At 40.1% G+C, this 23,886-nt stretch overlaps 1 pseudogene across 1 annotated transcript; it reads left to right on the forward strand.

Annotated features, from left to right (window-relative positions):
- The first annotated feature begins 1,125 nt into the window (after positions 1-1,125).
- LOC307064797 (large ribosomal subunit protein eL6-like) lies at positions 1,126-2,003 on the forward strand (annotated as a pseudogene). The gene has a single exon. The product of its transcript is annotated as a large ribosomal subunit protein eL6-like (transcript).
- The last annotated feature ends 21,883 nt before the right edge of the window (positions 2,004-23,886 follow it).

Consider the following 23,886-nt stretch of genomic DNA (forward strand, 5'->3'; position numbering starts at 1 on the left):
GCAGTGCTCACCCACACCCAGTCTTGCTCTCCATCCTGGACACACAGGTCTGCACTCCATAGTTCCCTCACAGTTAGGTGGGGCCACGTGACTAGGTGGAGCCAGTGAAATGCGTTTCTGTCTCCTCTGGGACACCAAATAAAGAACTGGTCCCCAGTCCTTTGCCTTGGCAATGCTGGAAGCCACCTGTTGAGACGGCAGCCTAACCAGATAGACGGAATGCTGCCCAGAGCCTCACCGACCCAACACTGGACTTTATGAAAGCAAGAAATAAGCCTTTTCTGCCTTAACTCCCTGACATTTCTGGGTTTATTTATCAATGTAGCATAACCTGGCTAGTGTATATATTTCAAGCCTGTGCCCATCACTGGTTTTGTTTCTTCTGTTTCGACCCTAAAACTCATGCCAACCTCACTTCATTATTCAGCCAAGATTAAATCTGCTAAATCTAATCCAGTAGTACGCACATGTGGTTACTTCTTAATCAGTTATTATTTTTCATTTTTTAATGAAACTATAAATAAAACTCCTTGATCAACACTTGGAATGTCATTGTCTATGTCAGAATGGCCACAGAGTCTGAGCTATTTCCAAACACATCCTCCTACTCTAAGTGGGAATCTAACAGGATGAACTTTCCAGTAATGAGGCTTGAAAACCTTGCCACCACCAGGAGAAGCAGCGGTCAGGCCAGGAGAAAGGCTGCTAACTTCCTTGCTGAAGTTCTGATTAGCCTTCCTGCAACTAGCCTACTAGTTCTTATCTGAACATCTGATTCATGAATCCTTCCTGGCCCTCCTTGCACCCCCGCCACACACACACACACACACACACACACACACACACACAGGATATTAGCAAACTGCAACACCAACATTTCCAAAAGAAGCTGTGTTCAGTGCCAGTGTGCCTCAAGTTGTGAGAAAGCAATATTCAAGAATTATTAAAGTATAAATTCAATCAGAATTAGAGAACATCTTTGGGTAAATTCCAATCTGTTTAGTTTACTTCCTTGAAAGGAGATGTACACACATGTAGAATTCTAGCTTCAACTTGATGTCTACAAATTTCAGAAAAAAACCACAGGAAAAAAACTGTCTTTTGCTCTCTTTCCCATCTTGCAAGATGGCGGGTGAAAAGGCTGAGAAGGACACTAAGGAGAAAAAACCTGAAGCCAAAAAGGCTGATGCTGGTGGCAAGGTTAAAAAGGCAAAGCAGATTAAGAAGGGGAAGCCCCACTGCAGCCGAAACCCTGTCCTGGTCAGAGGAAGTGGCAGATATTCCCGATCGGCTATGTATTCCAGAAAGGCCTTGTACAAGAGGAAGTATCAGCAGCTAAATCCAAGGTTGAAAAGAAAAAGAAGGTGAAGGTTCTTGTTACTGTCACAAAACCAGCTGGTGGTGACAAGAATGGTGGTACCTGGGTGGTTAAACTTCACAAAACGCCTAGGTATTATCCTACTGAAGACGTGCCTCGGAAGCTGTTGAGTCACGGCAAAAAAAAACCCTTCAGTAAGCATGTGAGAAAACTGCGCGCTAGCATCACTCATGGGACCATTCTGATTATCCTCACTGGGCGCCACAGAGGCAAGAGGGTCATTTTCCTGAAGCAGTTGAGCAGTGGCTTGCTACTTGTGACTGGGCCTCTGTCCCTCGATCGAGTTCCTCTGCGGAGAACACACCCGAAATCTGTCATTGCCACTTCCACCAAAATTGATATCAGTGGTGTGAAAATCCCAGAACATCTCACTGATGCTTACTTCAAGAAGAAGAAACTGCGTAAGTCCAGGCACCAGAAAGGTGAGATCTTCGACACAGAGAGAGAGAAATACGAGATTACAGAGCAGCGGAAGGTTGATCAGAAAGCTGTGGACTCACAAATTCTGAGAAGAATCAAAGCTGTTCCTCAACTCCAGGGCTACCTCCGCTCTGTGTTTGCTCTTACAAATGGAATTTATCCTCACAAAGTAGTGTCCTAAACTTCTTACAAAGAACCTAATTAAATAATTCGGTCCATTTAAAAAGAAAAAAATTGTCTTTTGATCTCTAGTACCAGTTGGGCAGTCAGACCCCAGACATAAGCAGACAGGACGGTATGCTTCTCTTCATCAAGGTTACTTTGAGAAACACACAGTAAACTGGGCTTAGCAGCAGAACAAGCTGAGAGAGAACTGGGTTCAAAAACAAAATGCACAAATTGTATAATTGCCTAAAAAGCCACAAAGTTACTTAGCTAAATTTTTAAAGGACTGATATTACTTAAAATGATAATAATCCTCACTTGACTAATTTAAATATTTTTCAAAATACTTGTACAATATTTTATTTTTCAGGGTATACAAATACAAATGGTTCACATTATCCAAGTCAAATGCCTTGAATTCCTCCCACTTCTCCTCATCCCGTTACCTCCTGCGCCTTCTCCCCTACCCATTCCCAGAATTTCCTTCTCAGAAGACTTTGATGATACGATCTGGAGCTATAGGTACAGATTACCACATAATTACTACCGTATCATGTATCTTCTAAGAATTATTTTTTACATTTGCTTTCAGTTTGTAAACAAAAATCCAATTACAGGTTTTATGTGTAATCCCTAATTATTATTTATAACTATCTAGGTACACAAACAGATGTACACTGACTGGTTTAAGTGTCTGCCCCTGGCCTTTTTCATACTCTGGTTTTTTGATCACTCACTGCACCATCAACCATCTCTTAGTCACCTGGAATTTATCTTCACGTACTTTTTTCAAAAGAGACAAATAAGTAAAACCTTGCCCAAGAGAACCAATATCACAGAAAATTTCTGAAGCTTTGTCTACCAGAGAATATAATTGTTGTTTTCACACATGAAAGACAACCTGGCTAGGTATAAAATTCTTGAATACAGCCTTTTATGAGCAAAACTCTATAGATATTGCTTTGGTATAGCTATCACAGAAGGGTACGATGCTGGAAGATTTTATCTTTCTTCTTTTGGGATTTTGGTATTATCTATTTGCTCCCCACTGAACACGTGTTGTTGTAATAAGAAAAAAATTAATAAAAACAAATAAAGTGAATAGATTTGTGATGAGCGCTGCTTATTATGTTCCCATGTTCTGCTGGACATTGAAAGGCATGTCAATAATTGCTGTTGTCAAGGCAAGAACCCAGCAATAGGCCACAGATAGATACTGATGATACAAATGAATGTTACAAATTACTGCACAGTAATTTTACAATTAACAAAAATAATAACATTGGGATTTAACATCATATTCTTTAGAAGGGAAAAAGTAGTGCATCTAGAAGGCATAATGAGAAGAAAACATCAGAAGTCCTCAAACCTCTCCAGATCTTCCTCAGGCAGGACTCCGAAATTTGAAGGCCACGGGGTCTTAGAACAACTAAGCTCTAGTTCTAGCCTCCCTTAGGCTCCCAATATACAACCTCTTTATTCAGAAAGACAACACCACACCCCAAAAAAGAGACACGTCAAAACTGAGTATACTTCAGAGGAGTTCAGATGGAGAAGGACCGTAGCACAGTTGTTAAAAACACACAATTCAGGTTCCAACGACCTGGGTTCGAGCCTGACTCTACCACATACCCCATACTTGTGGGTGACCTTGAACAAATCAACTTCCGTGTGGTCCTATTTCCTCATCTGCAAAATCAAGGTAAGAATAATATCTCCCTCACTGGATTGCTGTAAGAATTGAGTTAAAATAAAACACAGTACCTGGCATGCAGGAAGTATCAACCAAGTGTTTACAATGAACAAATGAGCCACACAAAATAAGAGTTATAGGCTGACCTCCGTTATTTGACATGTCCCCCAGGAACATCTATGATCATCGAAGTGAGCATAGCATGCAATCTTACTGCCATCCCAAATCAAACCAGTTAGGCAAGCTGAGGAAAGCTGACAGGGTTGGTTCAAGTCACAGGACTTACTGGTTCCAGAACTAGAGCCAGCTCTTCCGGTGCACTGTGCTGTTCCCTACATTCAGCCTCCAAGCTTCCCTGACACTGAGTCTGGTCTTTCAGAGACAGCACCACTGTGGATCTTGTTACCGAAACACCAGGTGAAGCTCCCCTTGGTTTGCAAAATAAACAGAGAAACGGCCCTTAAAACATCCCCCCTACAAAATGAGGGAATCCTACTACACTTTTGTTAGGTTTTTTGTTTTTTCTTTTTGACTGTCAGAGGACAGGGGATGTTCTGTTTGTTCTTCTACCTAGGAATTGTAGATTTCTCAACTTCCTTTCTTTCAAGAGGAAGTTGGTCCAAACCTACAACTAGGAGCCCTGCTTGAAGATTCAACACTGCTATTTAAAGCAATTAGAAAGAAGGCAAGAAACAGTTTTTCATTTCACTTAGCACCCTGTTGGAGAGCTAGTCTCTCAGCCTTATGGTCTCACAATTAAGTTGTTGGCACAATTAATCTAAATGAAAAGGAGGATTTTACTCTCACACCTACTAACCCACATTAGGAAAATCTATGAGGGTCAACACCCTGGAGTATCCCCCAAAGAACCTCTAAAGGGGGAGGGGGACTATAAAAGAACACAAGCTACAGAAGCTCCTCCACCTACCATCCAGGTGAGCCTACACACGACTTAACCTCTTCAAGCATTCTCATCTGCACAACAGAGAGGTAATAATACCTACCTCATAAAGTTGTGTGAGGATTAAATGAGAAAATATATCTACTGCATGTATCATAGTGCCCTACATGTTAATTATGGCCTTCATTATCACAGCCAAACAAGAATAAAGACCTCTCTGCTCAAGTATGGGGTCTCCACAAGTGCTGCTATATCAAGCAATTTACAAAGTAATTATGCCAGTCCTGATGGCTTACATCTGTTTACCGGAAGAACTTTCCATGTCATAATATATAATAGGCTATTTGTATGTTCCCAGAACCAGCTCCTATTTCATTGTTTTTGTATAGCCCCTAAAACTTTGACAGGGCAGCCCTGAATCTTGCCCCTATGATGAAACACTTTCTTACAGGTCTGGTGTCTAGTTGACTTTTGACTTTATTAGTCATAGTCATGGAATCAAAGCTTGTTTGCTTCCATGGCTCACTGAGGATATAACTGGAGAAACAGCTGTGGTGATAGCTTGCTGACTTTTAGGCTAAATTCAGAGAGAGGATGTATAGAAACCTCCATTTGGCTCCAGAGAATCTAGAATCCCTCAGAATTCCAGTAACAAGAGAGACACCAGATCACCCCCAAAGCCAACTGGAGCCTCTTCTAGCCTGGGGTGTGGGAAGCTCCCAAGAGCGTCAAGAAGGAAATATCTCACTTGGCTCAGCTGGACTGGCTAGTTTTGACCTCCACAGGGCGGAACAGCAGGAAAGACAGACAGGCTCACGTGCTTTGTCCTGGCTGGCTGTGAGCACAAGATCTCCAGGTGCCCTCTCTTCTGAGTGTATCTCACAACCTCTGGAATCAACCCCAGGTGCACAACAGTAGAGCTGGCAGTCAGGTGGTCCTTACCTCCTCATGCTTTTAGGGAGAGGCTAAAAAGCTGCCCAGTGGGATCTATTAGTTCTCCCATCTGACAACTCCTCCCCCTGCCCTCCCTGCAGAGTTGGGTTTATTCTCAGCAAGGAACTCATGACTGAAATGGGATTGAGTAATACCTGGAAAAGGAATGAGCTGAGAGAGAGCTCACAGCCAGCCAACAAACCAAGTTCAGAGGTTCACACTTAATTCCTGTTGCCCTGTGACCTTGGCAATCTGGGGAACCCTCTAGTCAGCCCACTTCTCTCTCCTTCCTGCACCTCTGCCCATATGCTCCCTCGACCTCCACCCCCAACTCCCTGTATGCCCTTCGTTCTCTCCCTTTCTAAACAGATTCTGGAAGCGTGACAATATAGAGCAAGCCAGAAAATGGAAATACAATGCTAATCACACACACACTTCATAATTTGTAAAATAATACTTCAAATGTGATCTCCTTGGCGGCAAGACATATCCATGGTAAAGAATCTAATTCAAAGACCTAGAACAAACACATAAGATTGAAATGTTCATACTGTTTCTTATGAAAGCAAGATTGCAAGGCCCTGAGTCATATGTTCCTCTGTTTGACTTGTGTCAGAAGAGCTTTCAACCTGGAAGCTGCCGCATGGTGGGATATCACATCAGGCCAGTGATAGCTTCTCTCTGTTTTGTCTCTTTTGTCAGTGAGATAAAGAGAGGCACCAGTGCCTCCCATTCAGAAGCCCATGAAGGACCCACCATAAGCAGAGAATCTTCTTTCCCACAAACTTTGTACTATCGAATCACAGAACAAAGGGCAGGGTCTCCCATCCTTTACTTTCATTCACTGGGGCAAGGATTCTGCCCACTTCTTACCCACTGTCTCATTTCTCACCAAAGGAGCACTTGCAAGTTGAAAGATTTATATTCTGTGAACTATTTCACTTGTCATCAGCCACGGGCTCCAGGCTCCGGGCTGAGCTGGTCAGTTCCGGGAAGGTTCCCTGAGCCTCCCTCATAGGCAAGGCCATACTGCTCCCAAGTGGCTCCTGTGGAGAAGCAGGAAGCCAGAAACGGCTGTGACTGGACCGCTTTTCAGACCCGCCGGGGCCTGCCTCGCTGTTATGAGGCCCCCTCTGTCAACCCGGCCCTAGACCCTTCCGAGGGCCCATCCCACTGGAGAACTCGGCATCTCACGACTCCAGGAAGGCCCTAAGTCGAGGCACCAGGGGCAGTCACTCCGTATCTTTAATAAGCCTAAAAAGCTGCACGGCTGCTCTAACAAAAGAAAGGCCCGAATTCAACCTGGGCATCATCACAGAAGAGTCTGTTAAGATACAACTGGAAGGAGACCCTCCCTTCCTTAAAAAAAAAAAAAAGGCCGGGGCGGGTGGGAGCAAAAGGAAAAAGAGGCATAAGTATTTGGAGACTAAAAACATTTGTTAGTACCTACTGCATAGGCCTCTTTGCACCCCAGAGGCAGCTCCTTACTCCTTATGAATCTTCTTAGGGTAGTTTATGAAGGTAAGTCAGTTTTTGTTTTTTTTTTTTTTTTAGCTAATTGGGCCTCTCACTGTTGTGGCCTCTCCCGTCGTGGAGCACAGGCTCCGGACGCGCAGGCCCAGCGGCCATGGCTCACGGGCCCAGCCGCTCCACGGCATGTGGGATCCTCCCGGACCGGGGCACGAACCCGCGCCCCCTGCATTGGCAGGCGGACTCTCAACCACTGCGCCACCAGGGAAGCCCCGGTAAGTCAGTTTTAATAAGTAAAATCTCCTTCAAGCTCATCCTTTTCTCAACAATGAAAAATACAATCTATCTTTATAATTAGTGTTCCCCTAACTTTGACTGTTACTGCCCCCCAAAGGGGACTGGACCCTTGTTTCTAGTCCCGTGATTGATCAGCTGTGTTCAAAGTTTAGAGCAATATCATTAACTCTCAGTTGACAGGGGAAGCTTGGTAAGAGAGCAAAAATAAGATAATCCCCCCTAAAAAAATCCTTAGGGATACCAGGCAGCCCTTCCAATACCTGAATCACCTGGGGAACTCTTAATACTGCCAAAGCCCAGGCCCAGCTCCAGACCAACTCAATCAGAACCTCTTCAGGTGCACCCAGTCAGGCATGGGTGTTTTCTGCAGCTCTGCAAACAAGGTTGAGGACCTCTCTCCTAGACCGGGGGTCTCCAATCTAGCCACACAGAAGAAACGCCTGGGGAAACTCAGACACCCTTTCCTGGACCCCACCCCAAACCAACGGAATCAGTCTCTGGGAATGGCGCCCGAGGGTTTTGTTCAGAAGCTCCCAAGTGATTCTGCAGTTATAGTACTTGATTAAAAGATTGCATTTTTATTACAGAAAAGCATTCACAGAAAAAGTAGAGAATAAAGAAGTAAAAAAGAAATTTACTTTACACATGCATAATCCCAAATCCTACCGTCCAGAAATAACCACAGTTAATTACTTTAGCTGAGGTGAAGATGGGGGGGAGGGGGGTGGTACTGAGGGAATACGCAAGTAAAGGAAGGTATACTCACAGTTTCCGAATTCAAGGTCCCCATCACCTTCCTAAACTCTCTCCAAGCAGTTCTGGAGGTAAGAGACTGCGCCCCAGCATCCCGCAACAGGCAGGCGCACGGGCACGCACTGACGTGAACGCGCAGCACTGACGTGAATGCGCACGCACTGACGCACACGCGCACGCACTCACGCGCACCGGCACGCCAGGAGGCACGTTCACGGTCACATGCCGAGTCACAAGTGCAGGCACGTGAACACGAACCCTGCTTTGAAGGAGGACTGCAGAGACTCTGCCGTGCTTCTCGTCACCAAGAAGCCGTTGTATAATTTCATTTTGTGGGTGCCTAAGTTAGAAACATTTTGTTCACCAAACCAGGTTTATGAAGTGATAATTACCTCGTTTGGCCATTTTTTTTTTTTTTTTCGGTACGCGGGCCTCTCACTGTTGTGGCCTCTCCCGTTGCAGAGCACAGGCTCCGGACGCGCAGGCTCAGCGGCCATGGCTCACGGGCCCAGCCGCTCCGCGGTATGTGGGATCTTCCCGGACCGGGGCACGCACCCGTGTCCCCTGCATCGGCAGGCAGACTCTCAACCACTGCGCCACCAGGGAAGCCCCATTTTTTTAATTAATCATAGATTTATGTAACTCCCAATCAGAGCTGCTTTCAGAACAAAGCAACCCAGGCCCAGCACCAAGTTGTTATTATTCCCTCCAAGAGAAAAAAAAAAAAAAAAAAAAGAAAGAAAAAAGGTGCTTATTGAGCCTATGCAATTTATCCTACGTCCTTTTTTTTTTTAATTTAAGAAATTTGAAATACTATAATACAGGAAACATGTCACCACCGTTGAGAGCCTGGGGATATTTGAGAGGGAAAAGGAAACAAGATGAATAACAAATTTCCCTAGGGCGGTAGGTTAAAAGGGAGGGGAGAGCATAAGGGCAGGGATCCACTGTAATGCTACAATTGTTAGGAATTTTATTCTGCCAATAATTATGCATGAATCCTTGCGCAAATCAAGATATCGTCTATCTTCCCATTTGTAAAATGAGAGAGATCAAGTTTAAGGCAGAGTTTCTCAATGTTGACACTATTAACATCTTGGGCAGGCTACTTCTCTGTTGGGGGGTAGGGGAGGCAGCATCCTGTGCGTTGTAGGATGTTTAGCAGCGTCCCTGGCCTCTATCCACCAGATGCCAATAGCACAGGCTCACTCATGCCCCAGTTGTGAGTCAAAAATGTCTCCAGAGATTGCCAGATATCCCACGAGGGACAAAATCAACCCTGGTTTAGAACCACTGGTCTAGGGTAACTCTGAAGGTCTCTTTATTTTCAAAAATTCATAAAGTATGTGGGAAAAGCTGGGAAGATGATTGACATCTCAGGGAATGTGCATATAAAAAGCCAAAGATGAGTACATGTAGAATTATCCTGTAAAGCAGAGGTTCTCAAGCTTGGCTGAACATTAGAATCACCTGAGGAGCTTTTTAAATTCCCAGTCTCAATGTCTAACCCCTGACCAATTAAACCAGAACTCTGGGAGTTGAACAGAGTTCAGGTGTTTCCAGTGTGTAGCGGTTTGAGGATCAGTGGAGGAGAGATAGAAATAACAATATCTGTGCATCATTTCTTATGATTCTGATAAAATTTTATTTCAATCAGCAAGGAAACCAAAAACCCAATCTAGACTGGCATTTTGCAAAGCACTGGGAAACAGGTCATCTTAAATCAGGCTAATCACAAGCTTTCAATTTTTTTTAAATAAAATCCCTTGCAGCTCTGACAATCTTATTCTATTTATTTGTTTGTTTATTTACGGCTGAGTTGGGTCTTTGTTGCTGCACACGGGCTTTCTCTAGTTGCAGTGAGCGGGGGGCTACTCTTCGTTGTAGGTGCGTGGGCTTCTCATTGCGGTGGCTTCTCTTGTTGCGGACCACGGGCTCTAGGTGCCCGAGCTTCAGGCGTTGTGGCTTGCGGGCTCTTGAGCACAGGCTGAGTAGCTGTGGCGCACGGGCTTAGTTGCTCCGCGGCACGTGGGATCTTCCCTGACCAGGACTCGAACCTGTGTCCCCTGCATTGGCAGGCGGATTCTTAACCACTGCGCCACCAGGGAAGTCCTCAAGCTTTCAATTTCAATGAGTATTTGAGTATCCCCACTTCCTGGAGAAATACTTGAGCATCCAGAGACACAAAGTTGAAAAGCCCAGTGTCTCTGAGGAAGGTGTAGCCATTCATCCCACAAATCCTCCCATCCCTGCAGTTAGGGACCTGAGAGCACACCAACCATTCTCTCCAAACCATGACTGTCAATTGCATTTATCCTGTTCGACAGAGATTACCTGTTCCAGTTTATCAAGTAAATGACAATCACATCAAAAGAAAATGTGTGCACTCCCTGAAAGAGGAAGATACACCCTGTACTTATCTCTGTGTGAAATCAGTCTGTGTGGCAGGGCTTGGAAGAGGCCCAGAGACCCAAGCAATGAGGCAAAGCCACTACTAACCAGATTTAACATGAAAATGACATAAGCAGTTCAAAGGGGCCACTGTAAAGTGACTAAAGAATCCTCAACCATCTCCTGGGGATTCTGTGCTGATTAACTTGGTACTCTGCAAAGTGCTCACAGTTTCCTAAAAAGAAAGGAAAAGGATGCAATCCTATTTACTGTAATTTTTGTTATGCTGTTACAAAAAAATAGCAGCCAAAATTTATTAAACACTTACTCTGTGCCAGGCGCTGTGCTAAGCATTTCATATACATTATTTCATTTAATCCTCACAACAATCTGATTAGATTGGTATTATTACTAATAATTATTATTACCCCTGTCTTATAAATGAGGAAACTGAGGCTTAGAGAAGTTAAGTGACTTGCTTCCAGCAGCCACAGGAATGGAAATTAAAACTTAGGCAGTCTGACTACAGAGCCTAAGTTCTTGAGCATCGTGTAATATGGCCTCATGAGTCTTTATTCATTTGTCAGAACATGAAATTAATGCCTTTGCATATCAGTCTTTCAATCACGGATTTCAAAATACTTTCAAAGCATACAGTATATGGGCTTATACCTAGATATGATCCCAGTGGAGAAATGGTATGCCTGTGTTCTCCAGCATTGCTTCAAACCACCTAAACAGAATCACCTGTTTAGGGAGCTGGTTTAAATGCAGGATACTAGGCCCCATCTCATGCCTAATTTGAGATGTGAAGAAGCCAGTGTGGGAATCTGCATTGTGAACTAGCTCCCCAGGTGATGTTTTTGCTCGTCGAAGCAGAAGAACCATTCCCCTAGGATTGGCACACTTTCGCACTCAAAAAGCACAGTCTTGTGCCTGTGAAACTTGAGGAAAGAATATTTATCTCTTCAGAATTATAAAACAAGAAAGTACAAAGATCAATTTTAAGAGCCAGAAGATTCCCAGTAAGGCAGTGCCCTTAAAGATCCCTTGATATATTTTAACATATTCAATTTAAGACATAAACTCACTTACCCGAATACATCATACTTTGCACTGAGAATCTGCCTTCCTCTGGAGATAAGAAATCTACTTTATTAATATCACTTAAGCTGTTACTCAAAGCCTTCAAAACACACACACACACACACACCTACATGAATTTGAGTAAACACTGTGTAACCAGAAAATGAAATTGCTCTCAAATAACCATTATGACTTTTCTTATATGCTCACATTACAATAAAATTCAGAGTGAGAGCTATCAGTGGATACGGAAATTACAGACCATGTGTTCCTCTGCAACATATAAGCCCTTAAGAGCTGTGATGGTGAATTATTCCTCTCTCTGTCTCCAGCTTCAAGCACACAGTAGGCAATTAATCCAGTCTTGTGTTAAGAAAAAAGAAAGGAACAAAGAAAACTTCAAAAGAATCAGTGAGCAAATTAATTCCCCAATGAGAAGAAGCCTACAGGTCATCTCTCCCCCAGTGCAGCTTTTAGACAGGACTGCCCTCTGAATACAAGAGAACATGGAAGGCATTTCTTTAAGCAACTAATTTTCTCCTAGTAATGCTTTTCAAATCTTGAAGCAGTTTACAACAAAAAATAATCACCCCAACTTCTTTAGCATTCACATACAACCTAAAGTAAACCTCCAAATGAAAAATGAAAACCAGAAAAAAACATGTTCAAGAAGGAAGAGAGAAAGAAGACAGATTATCATTTTAAAAAAAAACAATAACAGTATACAACACACCAGGGATTGGGAAAAATATCAAATTTTCATTTTACAGCAATTATGTTGAGCTTGCTTCATTCTGCTATTCATGAGTTTCATATTCTTCCTCGCATTAAAACATATTTATGCTGCTGCTTCATTCCCTCCAGTCCCTGTGCAACATGAATATTCATATAGCCCCTATAGGCTGCAAATGTGTACGCGCACACACACACACGCGCACACACACGCCTATATCACACCCAAATGTTGGCCTCTTGATCCCTGGGAACTCATATGATTAGAGAATTTCCAAACGGCTGCAAAACAAATGCTAGGGATAATACTACTCAAACAGCATCAGGAGAATGTATGTGTGGGGTTGGTTTCCAGCCACTGGAATAATTCTGAGTTAATGTATTCAGAACATCTTACTCAGACTTCCACATTGTCACATCAAATCATGAACATTCAGACCTTAAAGAGACCCTAGAATCATCTGCTTCCAAATCCCTCATTTTACACACAAGGAAATCAAGCTCAAAGTGAAACTGCTTGCCCATAATCAGATGATAAGTTGGTGCCTGAACATCCAATCCAGTTGTCTCTCTACTATGCCATATTGGGACCAATATTTTGCACTTAATAGATAGCTAGCTGGCAGTTCAACAAGAAAATTCATCCAGAGTCCTCTTGGTAATGACTGCAAGATCTAAATTCAATTTCTATAAATAATTGCCAATTTTTGTTACAGTTCCTGATGAATGCTAGACTCCAATAATCAATATTAAAATTAATGAGTTCTAGCTCTTCTTTTTCGTTAACCTCTTTTTTAAGTGCTAGTGACTAATGGGAATAAAATATAAAAAAGAAAAGAGACTGTAAGGTTCAGAAAATCGACAAACTAGATATTCCCATTCACCATATGCTTTCACTTCATAACTCCAGCCCTGCCTATCTCTGAAGAGGTGATGCCCTCTAACACAGTGCTGCTCAAACTTACAGGTCGCGTGAATCAGACAGAGTGCAGATTATGATTCAGTAAGTCATGGGGACTTGAGATTCTGCATTTCCAACAAGCTCCCACGTGACTCCGATGCTCGTGGTCACAGGACCACACTCTGCTGTAACATTCACAGTGATCCAGCTATGGACACCATGCAAAGCAAACCAGATGGCAAAGAGTAAAAGACCAGTGAGCAGGCCCTGAAAGCAATGCTTATAATGACAGTAGCAGAGCAGGACAACTGGCCAACAAAAGTTAATTATCAACTAATAAAATAATGTCCTCTGGACCCTAAGTCTACTTTATCTAGATGTCAATGTCAGAAAAGGCCCCCATGTCATCATTCGATAGCGGGTAAGTTGTACTTACGCAGGAAACTCATCTCTGAGAGATTAACCTGGAAGCATAAAAGGCAGCATAGGTTCTAATTCTCTGCATTAATACTCAGGAGCAAGGAATAAATGAAACCAGAGCACTTTCAGTTGCTTATAAATAACTTCCCTGACCAATACATGGAAACGGAAAGGTCTTCAATCAGGAGAGTGCATCGCTGAGTCCAGCCCTATCCTTAGTTTACTGAAACAAACCAAACCATCGTGTCTAACAACTTTGCTTGGAAAATAGATTTTGTACCAGATGGACATTTATTTCAAAAAATCAAATGGGCAACTTAATTTCAACCTTTCTGATTCAGTAGATCCTAGCCGTTCTATGAACATGCTTCCAACCTTTTCCCCAAGGAATTGAGTCGTAACATGGGGAGCATGACCATTTATTTGGCTTAAGGAACACATTAATTTATCTGGTTTATAGAATTTAAACATCTGACGAGTGACAGTGGGGTTGATTTTATTCATCAGCTAATTGCTTTGCCACCTGGAGCTGAAGCTTTATATATGCAGCTTATAAAAGATCTGAAAAGGATCTCAATTATTCTTTAATTTGTTCCTTGAATATAAAGTAGGAAAATCTGGCTTAATCAAACATTGTCTCAATTCTACTGGGATATGTCTAGTTACCTTATAACAAGGTAAGCTTTCATTTAATCATATGATATGATAATTCCCCACTTTCAAGCCAAGTAGCCTCTTAGTTACAATCAATTTTCCACTGAAAAAATAAACACTGTCTCTTTACTGAAATCCCAGTAGAGAAAAATAGCCCTTTTTAATGAAACCTGCTGCTAATACAACCACACTAGGAATTTCTGTGTAGGAATCCATTAAACCTCCTAATTTGACATTGCTGGCAAATTGCAGAATAAAGCGAGTTCCATGAACAGTTCTCTATATGCACATGGCCATTATTGGCACACATGCAAGAAATGGATAATGAGTGCATGCACATGCGCCCACACACACGAACACACACACAGCATTACTGGAATCTATTAAATCTCACTTAATAAATGTTTTAATCAAGTTGAGCTCTACAATTTATCTGAGGGAGAAAAAAAGAAGAGAAACTAGCAGTCATGCAATTTCTTTAATTGCAGTGAGTGAATCTGAAATGCCAGCATGTGATAGAAGGCTGCTAGAAATCCCAAGGCATAAAAGCAGTAACTGGCAGGCAACTGGGACTCCTCTTGAAATGTAGCCTTGCAACAAGCTGAAAGTTAAAATCGTAATGCCATTATTTTAATGACCTAGGGTACTGTGGGTTTAAAGCCAAGTATTTTGTCCCTATTGTACCAAGTTTACCTTCATCATCTCTTAAATGCCACACAGCTGCCAATATGAGCTAAGTCAGGGAGAACAGGGGGCCAGGCATTGCACGGGCTTCCTGGAGGGAAGCAGGTCATCATCTAGCACCCTGTCTGAGAAGAGAGGGGGAGTCTGAGGCCTAAGGCAGGTGAATGGCAGAGGTATAGGCAGACAGGTGGCAATGAACACACTGTCACTGGGAGCAGGGACTTGAGTTCAAAGGCAGGGCAGATTCCTTGTTTTCTGCAAGCAAGGGAGAACTCAAACCCCTTAGGAACTCTTCTGTGTGATGAGACAAGGAACCAAACAAAACTGAGGCAAGGAGGAATGCCACAAGCACCCTAAAACAGACCAGGATATAAACAAGGGATCTGACCATAAACAATAACGCAAGAAAGCAAGGACTGGCGCAGAGAAAAAAGTTTAGAGTAAAACCAGCGCCCTTTCTTCATTTTCCAAAGCACCTAAAACTGGGCCTTCCTTATAAGTAGTTTAAAATGTATAGATACCAACGGGGAAAGGGACGGGGGGTAGGATGAACTGGGAGATTGGGATTGACATACATACACTATTAATACTATGTATAAAATAGAGAACCTAATGAGAACCTACTGTATAGCACAGGGAACTCTACTCAATGCTCTGTGGTGACCTAAATGGGAAGGAAACCCAAAAAAGAGGGGATATATGTATACGTATAGCTGATTCACTTGGCTGTACAGCAGAAACTAACACAACACTGTAAAGCAACTATACTCTAATAAAAATTAATTTAAAAATTTTTAATAAAAGAAAAAAATAATAATTAATTTTAAAAAACAATGTGTAGTCCAATACAATCTTGAATGTTAGGTCTAGAAAAGATCCTAAACAATATCTAATCCATTGTACACATGGATGACATGAGTACCTCTGATGTCTAGAGCTACGATAGCTTAGGAGATAAGAGCTTGGACTCTAAAATCAAAACCCTAACCCTATAACTCACTAGGTGTCTTGCTTTGGCCAGCTTTTGTGCCTCTGTAAAAGGAGATAATAATAATAGTACCTGTTCTATAGGTTGTTGTGAAAATTAAATGAGATAATCCATAGACAGCAATTATAATACTGTCTGGGATATGTAACAACTCAATAAATGTTGCCCTCTATTTTATTATTATTATTATCATCATCATCACTGTTATGAACTGAATGTTTCCCCCCCAAAATTTACATGTTGAAGCCCTAACCCCCAATGTGACTGTAATTGGAGACACAGCTTTTAAAGAGGTAATTAAGGTGAAATGATGAGAACAGTATGGAGGTTCTCATCAAAAAATTAAAATTAGAGCTACCATAGGATTCAGCAATCCCTCTTCTGTGTATATATCTGAAGGAAATGAAGTCACTATCTTGAAGAGGTATATCCTCTCTCACGTTTGTGGCAGCACTACTCACAATAGCCAAGACATGGAAACAACCTTTGTGTCCATCAATAAATGAATGAGTAAAGAAAATGTGGTATTATAGACAATGGAATATTATTCAGCCATTAAAAAGAAGGAAATCCTGCCTTTTGTGGCAACATGGAAGGCCCTGGAGGGCATTATACTAAGTGAAATAAGTTAGACAGAGAAAGACAAATATTGTATATTCTCACTCGTATGTGGAATGTAAAAAACCAAACTCAAAGAAATGGAGAGTAGAATGGTGGTTGCTAGGTGCTGGGGAGGAGGCGGGTAGAAATAGGAAGATGTTGGTCAAAGGGTACAAAGTTCCAGCTATAAGATAAATAAGTTCTGTGGATCTAATGTACAGTTTGGTGACTATAACTAACAATACTGCATTATGTACTTGAAAGTCGTTAAGAAAACAGCTCATAAAAGTTATCACCACACACACACACAAAATGGTAATTATGTGAGGGGATAGAGGTGTTAACTAACCTTTTGTGGTAATCCTTTCACAATTTATACATGTATAAAATCATCACATTGTACACCTTAAACTTACATATGTTATATATCAATAGTATCTCAAAATAACTGGAAAAATATTTTTTAAATACAGATAAAATTATGTGCCCTCTGGAATCTGCTGCAGGTTAATTGCATGGAAATGAAATCAGATTTTGATGAGTTGATACTTTTTGAGGCAAGGTGATAGATACCTAGGAGATGGTTTTTCTAGTCTTTCTGGTTTTGTAGGGTTTTTTAAAATTCAGAGCAAAATTATAATAAAAATAATATATTCACACTTTGCTGTATACCTGTAACTAATACAACACTGTAAATCAACTATACTCCAATAAAAAAAAATTTTTTTAAGTTGGCTTTAATTGAAGATTTGGCTTTAATAAACACCAAAAAAAAAAGTATCCTCAGCTCATTGTTTGCATCACAATGCTTAAAAAATAAAACAGTACAAAATTTTTTAAAGGTTAAATGAGGTCATATGGGTGTACTGTAATCCAATATGACTGGTATCCTTATAGGAAGAGGAAAAGACACCAGGGAGCACACACACAGAGAAAAGACCATGTGAGGACACAGCATAAGGTGGCCATCTGCAAGCCAAGGAGAGAGGCCTCAGGAGAAACCATCACTGCCAACACCTTGATCTTGCACTTCCAGCCTCCAGAACTGTGAGAAAATAAATTCCTGTTATTTAAGCCACCCAGTCTGTGATATTCTGATATGGCAGCCCTAGAAAACGAATACAGTCCCTATCATTATTATCTGGTCCAAGTCACACTGCCAACTAAGGCAGTGGCAGGATGAGGACCCAGCCTCAATGCTTTTTCCATCAGCTCCCCCTCGCACGTTATTTCCCCAAATTCCCTATTGGGTATCTTACCCTAAAACATTAGTTTCTTATCTGGTTTTAAGAGGCTAAGATATTACTCAAGAAAACATAGAAAGTGTAAGAAACGTGAAACTCTGGAAGAAAATCAAATGTCTCAGTCTCAAGGAAAGAAACCAGTTCTGAAATGCATGCCCTCTGCCTCCCCTCCCACCACCCAGTAAGCTCCGACAGGTCCAAAGCAGCTGTACTGAGGAAGCCTGAAGCCGAGGGCCCCCAGGTCACAGGCTAGCTCCAATGCACAGGTGGTATCTCCTCACCAGAGCAGGAGCATTCCAAGGAGCCTGACTGGACCTTGATCCATAACCAGACTTCAAGTCACCTCAGTGGCTGCCACAATAGTCTTGCCTTTCTGCCCCACCTGAAGCACCATACAGGTTAAAAGACTCCAAATATAGACAGGGCATATTGTTCCACAGCAGTTTTGCCTCCTTTATAAAATGAACGGACTCAGTCATCAAGGTTTCCAATACCATGGATGGAAAAATAGGATGTACAACCCATTAAAAGTTCACCAGAATATACAGAATGGATAGACATCAAGGTCCTAATGTCTAGCACAGGGAACTATATTCAATATCCTGTAATAAACCATAATGGAAAAGAATGTGAAAAAGAATATATATATGTGTAACTGAATCACTTTGCCATACAGCAGAAATTAACACAACATTGTAAAGCAACTATACTTCAATAAAATAATTTCTTTTAAAAATCCACCAGGAATCAACAAATGGTGCTGGTACAACTACATAGCCATGCACAAAAGAATGAAGCTGGACCCTTCCCTCACACCATACATACCATACCTTTCTAAAACTATGAAAGTCTTAGAAGAAAACACAGGGATAAATCTTCACAGCCTCAGATTTGCCAATAAATTCTTAGATGTGACATCAAAACCATGAGCAACAAAAGGAAAAATAGATAAATTAGACTTAAAAATTAAAAGTGTGTTAAAGGGTACTATCAAGAAAGTGAAAAGACAATTCACAGAATGGAAGAAAACATTTGCAAACCATATATCTGATAGAGGATTAAATCTAGAATATATAAAGAACACTTACAATTCAATAACAAAAAAGACAACCCAATTTAAAAATTGGGAAAAGATCTGAATAGACATTTTGCCAAAGAAGCTATACAAACGACCAATGAGCACATGAAAAGATGATCAGCATCAATAATCAGCAAGGAAATGCAAATCAATATCACAATGATATACCACTTCACACCTACTAATATTGTGATAATAAAAAGTATGGACAGTAATAAGTATTGGCAAGGATGTCAAAAATTCTGAAAACTCATACACTGCTGGAGAGAGTATATAATAGTGCACTTTCTAAAACAGTCTGTCAGTTCCTCAAATGATCAAGCATATAGTTACCATATGACTCAGCAATTCCACTCCTAGGTATCTACCCAAGAAAAATAAAATATATGTCCACACAGAAAGTTGTACATGAATGTTTATAGCAGTTTTATTCATAATAGCCAAAAGGTGGAAACAACCCAAATATCCATTAACTGATGAATGGCTAAACACAATGTAGGATACCCATACAGTGGAATAGTAAATGAAATTAAATATTAAATGAAATATAAAAAGGAGTGAAGTACTGATACATGCTACAAGATGAATGAGCCTTGAAAACATTGTGTAAATTAAAGAAGACGATGGCAAAAGACCAGATATTATACGATTCCGTCTGTATGAAATGTCCAGAATAAGAAAATCTATAGGGACAAAAAATTGATTAGTGGTTGCCTAGGGCAGGGGTGGGGATGAGGAGTAGGGTATGGAGTTTCTTTTTGGGGTGGTGAAAATGTTCTGAAATTGACTGTGAATAAGGCAGACTGTACACTATAAATGGGAGAATTGCATGGTATGTGAATTTTATCTCAAGCTGTTCCAAAAAATCCCATCAGTCCTCTCAGTGTTTAGATCTCTTTTCACAGTCTTAAACATTCCATACTTTGTACTTATTGCCCCAGGAGGTCCATTTGTGATGCACAAGTGTGCCTCTATATGGCCTTCCAGGTCAAGCTGACATTTGCAGTCTTGTGCCTTTGGTCCTTCACATTCCCTGTAAATCCACAGTTCTCCCCAACATTCCTCACTAAAGGATATTTTCTTGTCCGGAATTCAATCATCTTTTCCAAGATAACTCTTTGATATTTTAATCATAGATAACAAGTCTGTTTCTAATAAAGCCAGGATGAAAGGTTAAAGAGATCAAACTTCTATCCTCAGATCTTTTGCTCCAAGCAGACCTGCACCCAACTGCAGGTGAAAAGTATGTTGCACGAAGAACATACAATATTTTCTGTTTTCCCATTTTCAGTTACTAACAGTTCTGATATCCAGTAATAGATTCACTTTATGAAAATTAAAAAGTAAATTGCTGGAGTGGAAGATATAAATAGCCAGTAAGAAAACAGAAAATTAACCTCCCAGCCTATGCTTATAATGAACAATTTCCACACTCTCCAGTGGTTAACTGTTTCTAAATACTATGCCTGTTCAAAATTATCTGTCTTTACTGAGCTTCCAAACTCAGTTATTGACTGAATTTTGTGCCAGGGGCATCTGCTCTTTAGCAGTAAACCAGATCATTGTGGTGCCATAAAATATCCCCTTGAATACTTAGTGCAGTTAAAGGAATTCAGCCTCCCTTTGTCAGGCAGAAAAAGGGGATTAAACTAAAGAAAATAAAACAAAAAACTAAGGAGATAGAATAGGCATCTTGACTTTTGTTATCTCTTTCTTTCCTCTCATTTCTCTCAAACAACTCCTTGCTTCATCCCCAAAATATAACTTCCCTGGAAAAATAATAGAGTGATTTTTCTTTAAAATGAAAAAAAAAAGAAGACTAGAAACAAATATACCATCTGTTAACAATGGATAATTCTGGACACTGAGAATATGCATGGATTTTAATTTTCTTCTTCTTACTTTTCTGTATTTTAATTGTTAAAAAAATAACTTTTTCAATAAATAAAAATTTTAAACATATCCCATGTCTTTCAAAGCTTTGTTCCCACACCCCAACCAGAAACTATGTCAATATAATGTCCTGGTAGGCTCTGGCCCCCAAAATAAACAGGAAATATTGTAATTTTTCTTTGGAAATCTTTTGCCCATTTTCAATATTCTCTCCCCCACCTACCATCAGAGCTCTGCCCTCCAATGAAGAATCTACACTCTTCCATCTGAGACAGAAGTCACCCCTTTGAGAATTATTGGTGTTCTTTTAACTTTTTACTTTGAGATAATTATAGATTCAAAGGAAGTCACAAAGAAATATACAAGTAGGTCCTGTGCACCCTTCACCCAGCCTTCCTATATGTTAACACCTTACAAAACTATTGTTCTATAGTGCAATATCAAAATCAGGAAATTGATAATACAAACCATAGAGCTTATCCAGATTTTACCAGTTATACATTCGTGCGTGTGTATGGTGCTCTATGCAATTTTATCACATGTGTAGCTCCATGTAACCACCACCACAGTCAAGATACAGAACTCTCCCATCACCATGACACTCCCTTGTGTTACCCCTTCTTAGCCACATTCAGCCCCCTTCCCCCCACATCAACACCACCAACCTCTGGCAACCACTCCATTTCTATAATTATTATTTGACAAGTGTTTTATAAATGGAATAATATAGTATGTATCCTTTTGGAATTGGCTTTTTTTAAAATTCAGCATAATTTCCTTGAGGTTTATCCAAGTTGTATATATCAGTAGTTCATTCCTTTTCATTGCTGAGTACTATTCCACCATATAGATGTTACCACAGTTTGTTTAACCATTCACCCATTGAAGGACATTTCTGTAGTTTCCAGTTTGGGGCTATTAATAAATCTTCAAGTTTCTGAGTGAACATAGTTTTCATAGTTTTCATTTCTCTGAGATAAATGCCCAAGAGCACAATTAGTGTGTTGTATGCTAATTGCATGTTTTATTTTTAAGAAACTGCCAAACTATTCTCGAGTGGTTGTATAATTTTAATTCCCACCAACAATGCATGAGTGATCCAGTTTTTCCACAATCTTGCCAGCATTTGGTGTTATCACTATTTTTTATTTTAGCCATTCTGAGAGGTATATAGTGATATATCATGTTCTTAATTTACATCTCTAATGCCTGATGATGTTGAACATCTTTCATGTGCTTAACATCTGTATATCCTTTTCAGAAATGCCCATTTATGTTGTTTTCCCATTTTGTAATTGGATTCTTTGGTTTTTTAATGTTGAGTTTTGAGTTCTTTCTCTCTGTTCTACATACAAGTCGTTTGTCAGATATGTGACTTGCAAATGTTTCCTCCAAGTCTGTAATTTGTCTTTTTCATTCCTCTTAAAAGAGTGTTTCACAAAGCAAAAATTTTAGTTTTAAAAAGGTCCAATTTATCAATTTTTCCTTTTATGGATTATGCTTTTGATGTCAAGTCTGGGAAGTCTTTGCCTAGTTTGAGGTCACAAAAATTTTCTCCTATTTTTTTCCAGAAGTTTTATAGTTTTATGTTTCACATTTAAGTCCAATCCATTTTGAGTTCATTTTTGTATAAGGTGTGAGATTTAGGTCAATATCCCATTTTTTTGCCTATTGATATCCAATTGTCCCAGCACCATTTATTGAAAAGGTTATCCCTCTTCCACTGTATTGTTTTGGATCCTTTGTCAGTAATTAATTGGGCATATTTGTGTGGATTTATTTCTAGGTTCTCTATTCAGTTCCATTGATCTGTTTGTCTATCCCTATGCAAATACCACACTGTCCTGATTATTGTAGTTATATAATAATTCTTAATATCAAGAAGAAACATTTCTCTTCCTCAAATTTTTTCTGGCTATTAGAGAGCTTTTCCCTTTCCATATGAATTTTGGCACAAGCTTGTATAGCCTACAAAAGACTTTGTTGAGATTTTGGTAAGAGTTACATTAAACCTATAGATCAACTTAGAATTGATATCTTTATTGTGTTGAGTCTTCCAATCCACATTATGTCTGCAAATATTCAGATCTTTTATCAGCATTTTGTAATTTTCAACACACAGATTTTGCATGTTTTGTTAAATTTATACCTAAGTACTTCATTAAGTACTTCATTTTTTGCAGCAGTTGTGGATAGTGCTGTATTTTTTTTTTCATTGTCAGTAGAAAGAAACGCAATTTATTTTCTGTGTTGATTTTATCGAACTCAGTTTTAGAAGGTTTTTTGTAGATTCCTTGGGATCATGTTGTCTTCAGACACAGTCTTATCTCTTCTTTTCCAAACTATCTTCCTTTTATTTGTTGTTCTTACCTTATCACAGTGGCTAGAACTTCCAGCGCTATGTTGAATAAGAGTAGTGAAGGCAGACATCCTTGTCTTGTTTCTATCTTAGAGGGAAAGTATTCAGTCATTCACCATTAAGTTATCTGTAGGGTTTTTATGAGTTTGAGGAAGTTCCCATCTATTCCTAATATGCTGAGAATTTTTATCAAGAATAGGTATTAAATTTTGTCAAATGTTTTTTCTGCCTCAATTGATATTATCATATGATGTTGGGCTAGTGGATCACATTGATTCATTTTCAAATATTCAATTACTCTTGCATACCTGGAATAAATGCCACTTGTTCATGTTCTATTATTCTTTTTATACAGTGTTGGAGCTGATTTGCTAAAATTTTGTTGAAGATTTTTGCATGTAAGTTCATAAGAGATTTTGCATATACTTTTCTTTTTTGTGTGCTCTCTTTGCCTGGTTTTGGAACCCGGATAACACTCACATCGTAAAATGAGTTGGAAAGTATTCCCTCCTCTTCTATTTCCTGCAATAGATTGTGTAAAATTGGTGTTAATTCTTCTTTGAATGTTTGATAAAATCCTCTCAGTAAAACCGTCTCAGCCTGGAGATTTCTTTTTCAGTAGCTATTTAATTACAAATTCAATTTTTAAATTAATTATAGGTTATCCATTTAATCTTGGCTGAGTTTTGGTAACTTGTGTTTTTTGAGAAATTGGTCAATTTCTTCTACGTTTGGAATGTCTGAGCATAAACTTGTTTTTAATATTGCACTATAATCATTTTAATAACTACAGGATCTGTTGTGATATCCTCTGTTTCACTCTTGTTATTGGGGATTTTTGTATTT

This window comes from Hyperoodon ampullatus (assembly GCF_949752795.1).
Source record: "Hyperoodon ampullatus genome assembly, chromosome: 15".
In the NCBI taxonomy this organism is placed as follows: domain Eukaryota; kingdom Metazoa; phylum Chordata; class Mammalia; order Artiodactyla; family Ziphiidae; genus Hyperoodon; species Hyperoodon ampullatus.